The sequence below is a fragment of the Loxodonta africana genome, chromosome 2, assembly GCF_030014295.1.
Source record: "Loxodonta africana isolate mLoxAfr1 chromosome 2, mLoxAfr1.hap2, whole genome shotgun sequence".
NCBI classification, from domain to species: domain Eukaryota; kingdom Metazoa; phylum Chordata; class Mammalia; order Proboscidea; family Elephantidae; genus Loxodonta; species Loxodonta africana.
Window position 1 is genome coordinate 119,841,322 of NC_087343.1, and position 13,415 is coordinate 119,854,736.

General features: G+C 40.6%; 1 pseudogene; it reads left to right on the forward strand.

The window, feature by feature from the left end:
• Nucleotides 1–265: 265 nt before the first annotated feature.
• On the forward strand, nucleotides 266–9,257 carry LOC100670480 (serine/threonine-protein phosphatase 2A catalytic subunit beta isoform-like; annotated as a pseudogene).
• The last annotated feature ends 4,158 nt before the right edge of the window (nucleotides 9,258–13,415 follow it).

Sequence of the window (13,415 nt, forward strand, 5' to 3'; positions counted from 1 at the left end):
CTACCGGCTATCGTCTGGTGCCAAGAGGCTGCGCTGCGCTGCCCACCCCTCTACATTCCCGCGCCCTTCACCGACACGGGGCGGGGGGCCATGGCCGGGTCAGAAGGGGACAGGCGGGGGTCTCTACGAGGCCTTGCAGCAGAAGCCGCCTGCTAGGCTTGGAAGGGACGTGTGGCCTTCGGCTGCCCTGCCCCTCACTTTCCTCTCTCTCCAGGAGCTGGCCATGGCAGCGGTGGTGGGTGCCACCGAGTGGGAGCGGGTAGGTGCAGGGAGGGGGCCGGAAGTGGCAGGGAAAGGGATCGTGTCCACCATGGACTACGAGGCATTCACCGAGGAACTGGACCAGTGGTTCGAGCTGCTGAACAAGGGTAAACAGCTTAAGGAGAACCAAGTGGGGGCCCTGTGAGAAAAGGCTAAAGAAATTTTAACAAAAGAATCTAATGCACAAGAGGTTCCTTGTCCTGTTACCAATTGTGGAGATGTTCATGGTCAATTTCATGACCGCATGGCACGCTCTAGAGTTGATGGAAAATCACCAAATGTTAACTATTTCACCGGCGATCATGTAGGTAGAGATTATTATTCAGGGGAGACCGTGACTCTTCTTGTGCCATTAAAAGTGCATTATCCAGGTGGAGCCAAGATGGCGGACTAGGCAGACGCTACCTCGGATCCCTCTTACAACAAAGACACGGAAAAACAAGTGAATCAATCACATACATAACAATCTACGAACCCTGAACAACAAACACAGATTTAGAGACGGAGAACGAACTAATACGGGGAAGCAGCGATTGTTTCCAGAGCCTGGAGCCAGCGTACCAGTCAGGTACGGCACAAGCACAGAGAGCTGCTCCACCCCCCTGAACTAACCCCGGGAGGGAGACCAGCCGGTTCCGCGGGCGGCATGGGACGCAGCTGGTAGGAGAAGTCCCTGGGAGGCAGTGACTGGTCTTGGAGCAGGAAGAGCGGCGTCCCAGCTGGGGAACCGTCTCGCCGGGATTTGGACTGGATGCAGGTACGGCATAAACACGGAGAGCTGCTCCACCCCCCTGAACTAACCCCGGGAAGGGGCCCAGCCGGGTCCCGCGGGTGGCGTGGGACGCAGCCGGTAGGAGAAGTCCCCGGGAGGCAGCGACTGGTATTGGAGCGGGGAGAACAGCGTCCCAGCCGGGACACTCGGTCACGGCACAAGCACGGGGACCTGCTCCACCCACCTGAACTAACCCCGGGAGGAGGCTCAACTAGTTCTCGGGGCGGCACGGCCACGCCGCTGGAGGGACCAGAAGTCCCCGGGAGGCAGCGACTGATTTTGGAGTCTAGAGTGCACCGTCCCAGTAGGGGAGCCTTGACGCTGGGCGTGGGGCTGGAAGCAGAGGATCTGACCGTGACTCCAGCGGGCCAGACCCCCCGGGGGCAATCTCCACACAGCCAGCACACATAGGCGACGCGCCCACGGGAATCTCAGATATAATAGTCATTCCAAGCAAGACAAGCAACTCTGGCTATATTCTGAAGTGCTACTCTCCTATCTCTCTGTTCCCTCCCCCACCCTCCCCAGAAGGCTTCATTAACATCCGAATAGCCTGAGCCAGAGGGAGAACTCTGATAGGGGTCTGACTGCATTTTTTTTTTAGCGGATTTTCTGGAAAAACTAGTTTCCCAGTGATGGCTCGGAGACAACAATCCATATCAAACCACTTAAAGAAGCAGACCATGACAGCTTCTCCAACCCCCCAAACAAAAGAATCAAAATCTTTCCCAAATGAAGATACAATCCTGGAATTATCAGATACAGAATATAAAAAACTAATTTACAGAATGCTTAAAGATATCACAAATGAAATTAGGATAACTGCAGAAAAAGCCAAGGAACACACTGATAAAACTGTTGAAGAACTCAAAAAGATTATTCAAGAACATAGTGGAAAAATTAATAAGTTGCAAGAATCCATAGAGAGACAACATGCAGAAATCCAAAAGATTAACAATAAAATTACAGAATTAGACAACGCAATAGGAAGTCAGAGGGGCAGACTCGAGCAATTAGAATGCAGACTGGGACATCTGGAGGACCAGGGAATCAACACCAACATAGCTGAAAAAAAATCAGATGAAAGAATTAAAAAAAATGAAGAAACTCTAAGAATTATGTGGGACTCTATCAAGAAGGATAACCTGTGGATGATTGGAGTCCCAGAACAGGGAGGGGGGACAGAAAACACAGAGAAAATAGTTGAAGAACTCCTGACAGAAAACTTCCCTGACATCACGAAAGACGAAAGGATATCTATCCAAGACACTCATCGAACCCCATTTAAGATTGATCCAAAAAGAAAAACACCAAGACATATTATCATCAAACTCACCAAAACCAAAGGTAAACAGAAAATTTTTAAAGCAGCCAGGGAGAAAAGAAAGGTTTCCTTCAAGGGAGAATCAATAAGAATAAGTTCAGACTACTCAGCAGAAACCATGCAGGCAAGAAGGACATATACAGAACACTGAAGGAGAAACACTGCCAGCCAAGGATCATATATCCAGCAAAACTCTCTCTGAAATATGAAGGCGAAATTAAGATATTTACAGACAAACACAAGTTTAGAGAATTTGCAAAAACCAAACCAAAGCTACAAGAAATACTAAAGGATATTGTTTGGTCAGAGAACCAATAATATCAGATATCAGCACAACACAAGGTCACAAAACAGAACGTCCTCATATCAACTCAAATAGGGAAATCACAAAAACAAATTAAGATTAAATAATAAAAAAAAATACACATAACAGGGAATCATGGAAGTCAATAGGTAAAAGATCACAATAATCAAAAAGAGGGACTAAATACAGGAGGCATTGAACTGCCATATGGAGAGTGATACAAGGCGATATAGAACAATACAAGTTAGGTTTTTACTTAGAAAAATAGGGGTAAATAATAAGGTAACCACAAAAAGGTATAACAACTCTATAACTCAAGATAAAACCAAGAAAAATGTAACGACTCAACTAACATAAAGTCAAACACTATGAAAATGAGGATCTCACAATTTACTAAGAAAAACGCCTCAGCACAAAAAAGTAAGTGGAAAAATGAAATTGTCAACAACACACATAAAAAGGCACCAAAATGACAGCACTAAAAACTTATTTATCTATAATTACCCTGAATGTAAATGGACTAAATGCACCAATAAAGAGACAGAGAGTCACAGACTGGATAAAGAAACACGATCCATCCATATGCTGCCTACAAGAGACGCACCTTAGACTTAGAGACACAAACAAACTAAAACTCAAAGGATGGAAAAAAGTATATCAAGCAAACAATGAGCAAAAAAGAAGAGGAGTAGCAATATTAATTTCTGACAAAATAGACTTTAGACTTAAATCCACCACAAAGGAAAAAGAAGGACACTATATAATGATAAAAGGGACAATTGATCAGGAAGACATAACCATATTAAATATTTATGTACCCAATGACAGGGCTGCAAGATACATAAATCAAATTTTAACAGAATTGAAAAGTGAGATAGATACCGCCACAATTACAGTAGGAGACTTCAACACACCACTTTCGGAGAGGACAGAACATCCAGTAAGAAGCTCAATAGAGACACGGAAGATCTAATTACAACAATCAACCAACTTGACCTCATTGACTTATACAGAACTCTCCACCCAACTGCTGCAAAATATACTTTTTTTTCTAGCGCACATGGAACATTCTCTAGAATAGACCACATATTAGGTCATAAAACAAACCTGTGCAGAGTCCAAAACATCGAAATATTACAAAGCATCTTCTCAGACCACAAGGCAATAAAACTAGAGATCAATAACAGAAAAACTAGGCAAAAGAAATCAAATACTTGGAAAATAAACAATACCCTCCTGAAAAAAGACTGGGTTATAGAAGACATCAAGGAGGGAATAAGGAAATTCATAGAAAGCAACAAGAATGAAAATACTTCCTATCAAAACCTCTGGGACACAGCAAAAGCGGTGCTCAGAGGCCAATTTATATCGATAAATGCACACATACAAAAAGAAGAAAGAGCCAAAATCAGAGAACTGTCCCTACAACTTGAACAAATAGAAAGTGAGCAACAAAAGAATCCATCAGGCACCAGAAGAAAACAAATAATAAAAATTAGAGCTGAACTAAATGAATTAGAGAACAGAAAAACAATTGAAAGAATTAACAAAGCCAAAAGCTGGCTCTTTGAAAAAATTAACAAAATTGATAAACCATTGGCTAGACTGACTAAAGAAATACAGGAAAGGAAACAAATAACCCGAATAAGAAACGAGAAGGACCACATCACAACAGAACCAAATGAAATTAAAAGAATCATTTCAGATTATTATGAAAAATTGTACTCTAACAAATTTGAAAACCTAGAAGAAATGGATGAATTCCTGGAAAAACACTACCTACCTAAACTAACACATTCAGAAGTAGAACAACTAAATAGACCCATAACAAAAAAAGAGATTGAAACGGTAATCAAAAAACTCCCAACAAAAAAAAGCCCTGGCCCGGACGGCTTCACTGCAGAGTTCTACCAAACTTTCAGAGAAGAGTTAACACCACTACTTCTGAAGGTATTCCAAAGCATAGAAAATGACGGAATACTACCCAACTCATTCTATGAAGCCACCATCTCCCTGATACCAAAACCAGGTAAAGACATTACAAAAAAAGAAAATTATAGACCTATATCCCTCATGAACATTGATGCAATAATCCTCAACAAAATTCTAGCCAATAGAATCCAACAACACATCAAAAAAATAATTCACCCTGATCAAGTGGGATTTATACCAGATATGCAAGGCTGGTTTAATATCAGAAACACCATTAATGTAATCCATCACATAAATAAAACAAAAGACAAAAACCACATAATCTTATCAATTGATGCAGAAAAGGCATTTGACAAAGTCCAACACTCATTTATGATAAAAACTCTTACCAAAATAGGAATTGAAGGAAAATTCCTCAACATAATAAAGGGCATCTATGCAAAGCCAACAGCCAATATCACTCTAAATGGAGAGAACCTGAAAGCATTTCCCTTGAGAACGGGAACCAGACAAGGATGTCCTTTATCACCGCTCTTATTCAACATCGTGCTGGAAGTCCTAGCCAGGGCAATTAGGCTAGACAAAGAAATAAAAGGTAGACGGATTGGCAAGGAAGAAGTAAAGTTATCACTATTTGCAGATGACATGATTATATACACAGAAAACCCTAAGGAATCCTCCAGAAAACTACTGAAACTAATAGAAGAGTTTGGCAGAGTCTCAGGTTATAAAATAAACATACAAAAATCACTTGGATTCCTCTACATCAACAAAAAGAACACCCAAGAGGAAATAACCAAATCAATACCATTCACAGTAGCCCCCAAGAAGATAAGATACTTAGGAATAAATCTTACCAAGGATGTAAAAGACCTATACAAAGAAAACTACAAAGCTCTACTACAAGAAATTAAAAAGGACATACTTAAGTGGAAAAACATACCTTGCTCATGGATAGGAAGACTTAACATAGTAAAAATGTCTATTCTACCAAAAGCCATCTATACATTTAACGCACTTCCAATTCAAATTCCAATGTCATATTTTAAGGGGATAGAGAAACAAATCACCAATTTCATATGGAAGGGAAAAAAGCCCCGGATAAGCAAAGCACTACTGAAAAAGAAGAAGAAAGTGGGAGGCCTCACTTTACCTGACTTCAGAACCTATTATACAGCCACACTAGTCAAAACAGCCTGGTACTGGTACAACAACAGGCACATAGACCAATGGAACAGAATTGAGAACCCAGACATAGATCCATCCACATATGAGCAGCTGATATTTGACAAAGGACCAGTGTCAATTAATTGGGGAAAAGAAAGCCTTTTTAACAAATGGTGCTGGCATAACTGGATATCCATTTGCAAAAAAATGAAACAGGACCCATACCTCACACCATGCACAAAAACTAACTCCAAGTGGATCAAAGACCTAAACATAAAGACTAAAACGATAAAGATCATGGAAGAAAAAATTGGGACAACCCCAGGAGCCCTAATACAAGGTATAAACAGAATACAAAACATTACCAAAAATGATGAAGAGAAACCCGATAACTGGGAGCTCCTAAAAATCAAACACCTATGCTCATCTAAAGACTTCTCCAAAAGAGTAAAAAGACCACCTACAGATTGGGAAAGAATTTTCAGCTATGACATCTCCGACCAGCGCCTGATCTCTAAAATCTACATGATTCTGTCAAAACTCAACCACAAAAAGACAAACAACCCAATCAAGAAGTGGGCAAAGGATATGAACACACATTTCACTAAAGAAGATATTCAGGCAGCCAACAGATACATGAGAAAATGCTCTCGATCATTAGCCATTAGAGAAATGCAAATTAAAACTACGATGAGATTCCATCTCACACCAGCAAGGCTGGCATTAATCCAAAAAACACAAAATAATAAATGTTGGAGAGGCTGCGGAGAGATTGGAACTCTCATACACTGCTGGTGGGAAGGTAAAATGGTACAACCACTTTGGAAATCTATCTGGCGTTGTCTTAAACAGTTAGAAATAGAACTATCATACAACCCAGAAATCCCACTCCTGGGAATATACCCTAGAGATACAAGAGCCTTCATACAAACAGACACATGCACACCCATGTTTATTGCAGCTCTGTTTACAATAGCAAAAAGTTGGAAGCAACCAAGGTGTCCATCAACGGATGAATGGGTAAATAAATTGTGGTATATTCACACAATGGAATACTATACATCGATAAAGAACAGCGACGAATCTCTGAAACATTTCATAACATGGAGGAACCTGGAAGGCATTATGCTCAGCAAAATTAGTCAGAGGCAAAAGGACAAATATTGTATAAGACCACTATTATAAGATCTTGAGAAATAGTAAACCTGAGAAGAACACATACTTTTGTGGTTACGAGGGGGGGAGGGAGGGAGGGTGGGAGAGGGTTTTTTATTGATTAATCAGTAGATAAGAACTGCTTTAGGTGAAGGGAAAGACAACACTCAATACATGGAAGGTCAGCTCAATTGGACTGGACCAAAAGCAAAGAAGTTGCCGGGATAAAATGAATGCTTCAAAGCTCAGCGGAGCAAGCGCGGGGGTCTGGGGAACATGGTTTGCGGGGACTTCTAAGTCAATTGGCAAAATAATTCTATTATGAAATCATTCTGCATCCCACTTTGAAATGTGGCCTCTGGGGTCTTAAATGCTAACAAGCGGCCATCTAAGATGCATCAATTGGTCTCAACCCACCTGGAGCAAAGGAAAATGAAGAACACCAAGGCCACACAACAACTAAGAGCCCAAGAGAGAGAAAGGGCCACAGGAACCAGAGACCTACATCATCCTGAGACCAGAAGAACTAGTTGGTGCCTGGCCACAATCGATGACTGCCCTGACAGGAAGCACAGCAGATGACCCCTGAGGGAGCAGGAGATCAGTGGGATACAGACCCCAAATTCTCATAAAAAGACCAAACTTAATGGTCTGACTGAGACTAGAGGAATCCCGGCGGCCATGCTCCCCAGACCTTCTGTTGGCACAGGACAGGAACCATCCCCGAAGACAACTCATCAGACATGAAAGGGACTGGTCAGCGGGTGGGAGAGTGACGCTGATGAAGAGTGAGCTAATTATATCAGGTGGACACTTGAGATTGTGTTGGCAACTCTTGTCTGAAGAGGGGATGGGAGGATAGAGAGAGAGGGAAGCCGGCAAAATTGTCAAGAAAGGAGAGACTGAAAGGGCTGACTCAAGAGGGGGAGAGCAAGTGGGAGTAGGGAGTGAGATGTATGTAAACTTATACGTGACAGACTGATTGGATTTGTAAACGTTCACTTGAAGCTTAATAAAAGTTATTAAAATAAAAAAAAAAGTGCATTATCCAGAAGGCATTACAATGTTGAGAGTATGACCCTAACACCTTGTAACTTGTTTTCTCCTATTCAGAATGGGTGATTGAGAGCTTGACATAACTAATGCCATAATGATGCTGTAAGTAATGTATAAACATTTTTTATTGCACCACTGCCCTGGTCTTTTCCAAAGGGGTGCTGAACTCTATTGGCTCCTGTGGCCTTGGTTTCTCTCCTCTTCTTTGTTCTCTTGAGAAATGGCCTTCAGCCTGTAAGAAGGCAGCTAGGAAGGCTGCCTGGTGCTTTTGATCTGCAACTTTCTTTCTTGCTCCTTATCTCAGCCAGAGTGGACTTGGCAGGCCAGTTCCAGTAGCCCAGAGATTCTTATGTAAGTTTTCTTCAGCCCGTTACAAACATACAGATTAGAGTTCAGATGTCTGACATGTGTATCTTTAGTTTAATAGTTTCTTGTACTTGTTTTGTGATGTGTATGACCATCTCTAGGCTACGTGCTTAAAAACATTAAGTAATCCTTGCCACAATGATCTATATAACCTCTGATGTAAAAATTGTTTTGGGGGGACTCCATAAAGGACATCCTGTGTTGCTGTCAGGTGCCTGTGTTGCTGACGGGGGCCACCCGTTGATGTCATCTCCTAATAAATTCCTCTCTCTTTCTGACTTGGAGTATGTTTCACCAGCTCCACTGTTCCAGGGCGTGGACTCCAATCGGGCAGCAAGAGGAAACCACGAAAGCCAACAAAGTAGCCGAGTATACAGCTTTTATGATGAATGTCTACAGAAGTGTAGAAATGCCAATGTTTGGAAATATTTTACAGGTCTATTTGATTATGTTCCACGTACAGCTTTGGTAGATGGACAGATACTTTGCCTCCATGGTGTCCTCTCTCCATCCATAATACACTGGATCATAGAAGAGCCCTAGATCTTTACAAGAGGTTCCTTCCACAAGAAGTCTCAAGGTGTGATCTGTTATGGTCAGATTCACATGGTCATGATGGGTAGGGTATTTCTCCACGTGGTGCTGGCTACACATTTGGACATTTCTGAAACATTTAACCATGTCAATGGTCTCACCCTAGTTTCTCTTGCTCACCAACTTGTAATGGAGGGATATAATTGGTGTCTTGATGGAATGTGACTACCATTTTCAGTTCACCTAGTTACTGTCACCACTGTGGGAACCAGGCTGCTGTCATGGAACTAGATGACACTTCAAAATATTCCTTCCTTCAGTTTGACCCAGCTTCTAGTTGTGGAGAGCATCATGTTATCCAGTGCACCCCTGACTTCTTCATATAAATTGCTCCAGGGAAAATCTACCTTTGTATGTACCTGGCTTTTATATATATACACTTGGCTTTTATATATATATATATATATGTATACATATATGACATATTTACATAAATATAGATTTATAAGTTCATATAAATACATATATTTAAAAACAAAAAAGGCAACAGTAATATATATGTTTTTGTAACAAGTTCAGATCTGTCTTGGCATTAAACTACATTCTGGGTCAAACTGTGCCATAGTAATGATGAACATTCAGCACAATTTAGACTGGAATTCAGTGCAGCACTGTGTTCTAGATCAGCCAGTCTAACAGTTCGTCTGCTGTGTTTGTAGTAAGCATTTTCCTCTGGACTGTTCAAGCGAAAAAAAGATAATTCCCTCATCTCCTTTTGCACTTAGTTGATATTTTGGTTATAGTGTTTAACTGGTATGGATTAATTAAGTTGGAGTTTTATTTTTAAGGAAAATTCACAAACTAGCTTCCACTTAATCCATTACCCTTTATTTTATTGAAATGTCTAATTAACTGAAGAAAAGATTCTTCTTGGGAGTATGTTGTCATAACATTTAAAGAGATTCCCCTTCATTCAAACTAAATTACAGTTTTATGTTAATCTGCATATTTCTATATATTTGTCATGACAGGGCTTTCATCCTATTTGGTGTACTGAACAAATAAACTCTCCATTTTAAACAAACAACAACAACAAAAAAATTAAATAGGAGCTGGTTTTAAAACAGAATGCTGTAAGTGATAGTTGGCTTCTGGTTTCTATTTCTCCATTTCCTCAAATTGTCTTTTCCACCCACCATTCTGATTCAGTATCAGTTTTCCAGGAGCTGAATAGTCATCTGCCACTTCCTTCCCTCATCCTGCATTTTGGGGATTTTCCCAAGGACTGTCATCCATTTCTTAGGCTGAGGATGGTTAGTTAACACAAACATAGGGCCTTGTGAAAGCATTCCAAGCCCGTCTTCACATTCACACCCCAAAGGCAGCAAAACCGCATGGAATCTCCTCATTTGATAAACACCAACTTGTGCTTAGTTATGGCTCACGTAATAAATATGTACAGTAAACAAGAGATTAGACATCAAAGGTCAGTCTTGCCAACGCTACTGAAACACCTGTGTTTCAACATCGTAGTTTTATTAGCGATGAGTTACTTGGAGCTCTAGGCTTTAAGTTGGGCAACCCCTCCTGCTTTTCCAAAGAAGGCACCTGAACTTTGTTTATCTCTCTTTTCTTGCAATCTACTTTTCTCTACCAAGTTTCCTCTTAGCTCAGGCCCCTGGAGCCTGTTATCACAGAACTACAACCTCAACTTTTTCTCTGTTCTCAGGTGTTTGAGATGGTGGCAAGAAGAGTGAAAAGAATGGTTGGGTTGACCTGTTTCTTTAGGTGGGAAGATAGTAGGAAAGATGGCAGCAAGCAGCAGTATTCCTTTGGTTAACAGGGACATATGGGGAAGCACACTGCTCTCTGAGCCAGGATGTGCAGATTCTCCTCCTGAACTGGCTATAGACCAGCTGTGTAGCCTCTAAAAAAGAGTGTAACCTCCCTTGCTTTCAGAGATATCATACACATTTTGAGCCATAATAACTACTAGTCTCTCATTTTATAATTGAGACTCAGAGGTTCAAAGTGATTTGCCCAAAGTTCAACCATTAGACAAACTTTGTTCATAAACTAAGGATAACACACATAAAGACTCAGAGGTGATAAGAGTATATGACTGATTTGAAAACCAAATTTACTTCCCTTTCATAAACAGACCATTGCCTGAAATCAGATTGAGTATGAAGGCTGATTACTTCAGAGATGAGACTGGGGATCAGGGGTGGATTATACATTAGGCAAACCAAAAAACCAAACCCATTGCCTTCGAGTCGATTCCAACTCGTAGCAACCCTATAGGATAGAGTAGAACTACCCCACAGGGTTTCCAAGGAGCACCTGGTGGATTCAAACTGCTGACTTTTTGGTTGGCAGCTGTAGCTCTTAACCAAATAGGCAAGGTAACCATAATTTCACATTTTTTCACCACATCAAAGATTCTGCTTCTAGGTATGGCTGGCATCTGTATCTCTCCCAACCTCACAACACCCTCCTACAGAGCCAAAGCCTCTTTTTTAAATTTACAATCCCTGACAGGGCAGTTGACCCAGTAAGCAAGGTAAGCCAGGCTAATTGCACTTACTTACTAATCTGTGGTGAACAATTTCAAATACGTGGTGAAACCCATGTGAAATTGTTCACTACAGATAATCTGATAAGCAAGGTAAACATGCTTGCTTACTTATTGGATAATCTGCCTCTGCTGGGGATGACTGTATTGCTGCATGTGGTAGTAGAGACAAAAATCTTAATTATCTGATACGTTTAATTTTAGCTAGAAATTCTAGGGATTGTGTGCCTATAAGAAAATTGATCCACCAATGCAGATACCACAGATTTAATAGTTGAAATAAAACAGGAAAATGAACTGTCAAATAGAAGATATCAAGGACAAAGTCTAAGGTGATACTGAATTTTGGAAAATTGGGATAAGTTATCAAGAAAAATAATAATGAACAAAAGTAAGAAAAACCAGATCAGAAGCTTGTAGACCAAGGAGAAAGGTGTCATCTATATTTGCTGAGTGTTAACCATGAGTCAAACAATATAGTCTGCACTTGCTTATGGTTTCTCATTAAGTATCCAGAGCAACCTAGAGGCGTTAATAATCTAACTTTACAGATAAAGAACCTATAATTCAATGAGTTTAAGCACCTTGCATAACAGTCGGGGCTAATATAAGAAAGAGCCATTGTTCAAATTCAGTGCAGTTGTCTGACTCTAAAAGCCTGTGGTTTTCACTATAACTCTCTCTGTTTCACTCTCCTATGTCGTGGTTTAAAGCCAGAAGGAAGAAATGAACTGGTTGAAACAATCACTGCTTTGAATACTTTGATTTTTTGTTGATTTCCCAAGAATAGAAGTGATGTACAGCTCCTTTATTCAAAATATGTTTATATATTCATCCATTCTTTCTTTTTCTCCTCTCCTCCACCTTCCTAAAACTTGACTCCATTTCTCTGTTATTCCCCCCAACACACATTTTTCAACATCTTTCTCCAAAAAATATTCACCCTTATTGCTCCTTTTTTACTCATTCAAAGCCTGACCTAACTTCCCACTAACATGATTATCTTCAAAGTGAAATCTTCACTCACTCCTGTAATTCACTCAAAATATCATAATATGTAATTCCTCAGCTTTATTCTCTGATTGTGTGATGGAATAGGCTATACTCAATACCTCCATCTCTGAACCTCTTAGTCATTTATTCACTCATTCAGCAAGTAGTTACTGAGTGCCACTTAGCACCAAGCTAGTGGTCAATGTGGTCTCAGTTCTCACAGAGATTATAGTTTGTAAAGAAGACAAATAATTGAAATATAGCACAATGGTTGCTAAAACAGGGGAAGTGCCAGGTGCTATATAAAAGCATAACAGGAAGTAAATTTGTGGAGGAAGTAATGTTGATGTTTAAGCTAATTCTTGTGCGTGTGTGTGTTGCAGGTGAGAGTTTACTTCGCAAATTAGTTTTTCATTCAAAAATTTTGTACACGAATTGTTTTGTGACATCAGTTGCAATCCTTGCGATGTGTCATTGCTCTCTCCCTTTCCCTTTCCACCCTTGGTTCTCAGTGTCCATTCACCCAGTTTTCACTCCTTGTGTTATTCAACTTGTGTTACTTTAGGCAGGTAGTGTGTTTCTATGCACATGGACCTCACCAGATGGAATACACAGGAATCAAATTGACTACATCTGTGGAACGAGATGATGGAAAAGCTCAATATCATCAGTCAGAACAAGGCCAGGGGCTGACTGAGGAACAGACCATCAATTGCTCATACGCAAGTTCAAGCTGAAACTGAAGAAAATTAGAACAAATCCACGAGAGCCAAAGTACAACTTTGAGTATATCCCACCTGAATTTAGAGACCATCTCAAGAATAGATTTGACGCATTGAACACCAATGACCAAGGACAAGACTAGTCGTGCAATAACATCAAGGACATCATACATGAAGAAAGCAAGAGGTCATTAAAAAGACAAGAAAGAAAGAAAAGACCAAGATGGATGTCAGAGGAGTCTCTGAAACTTGCT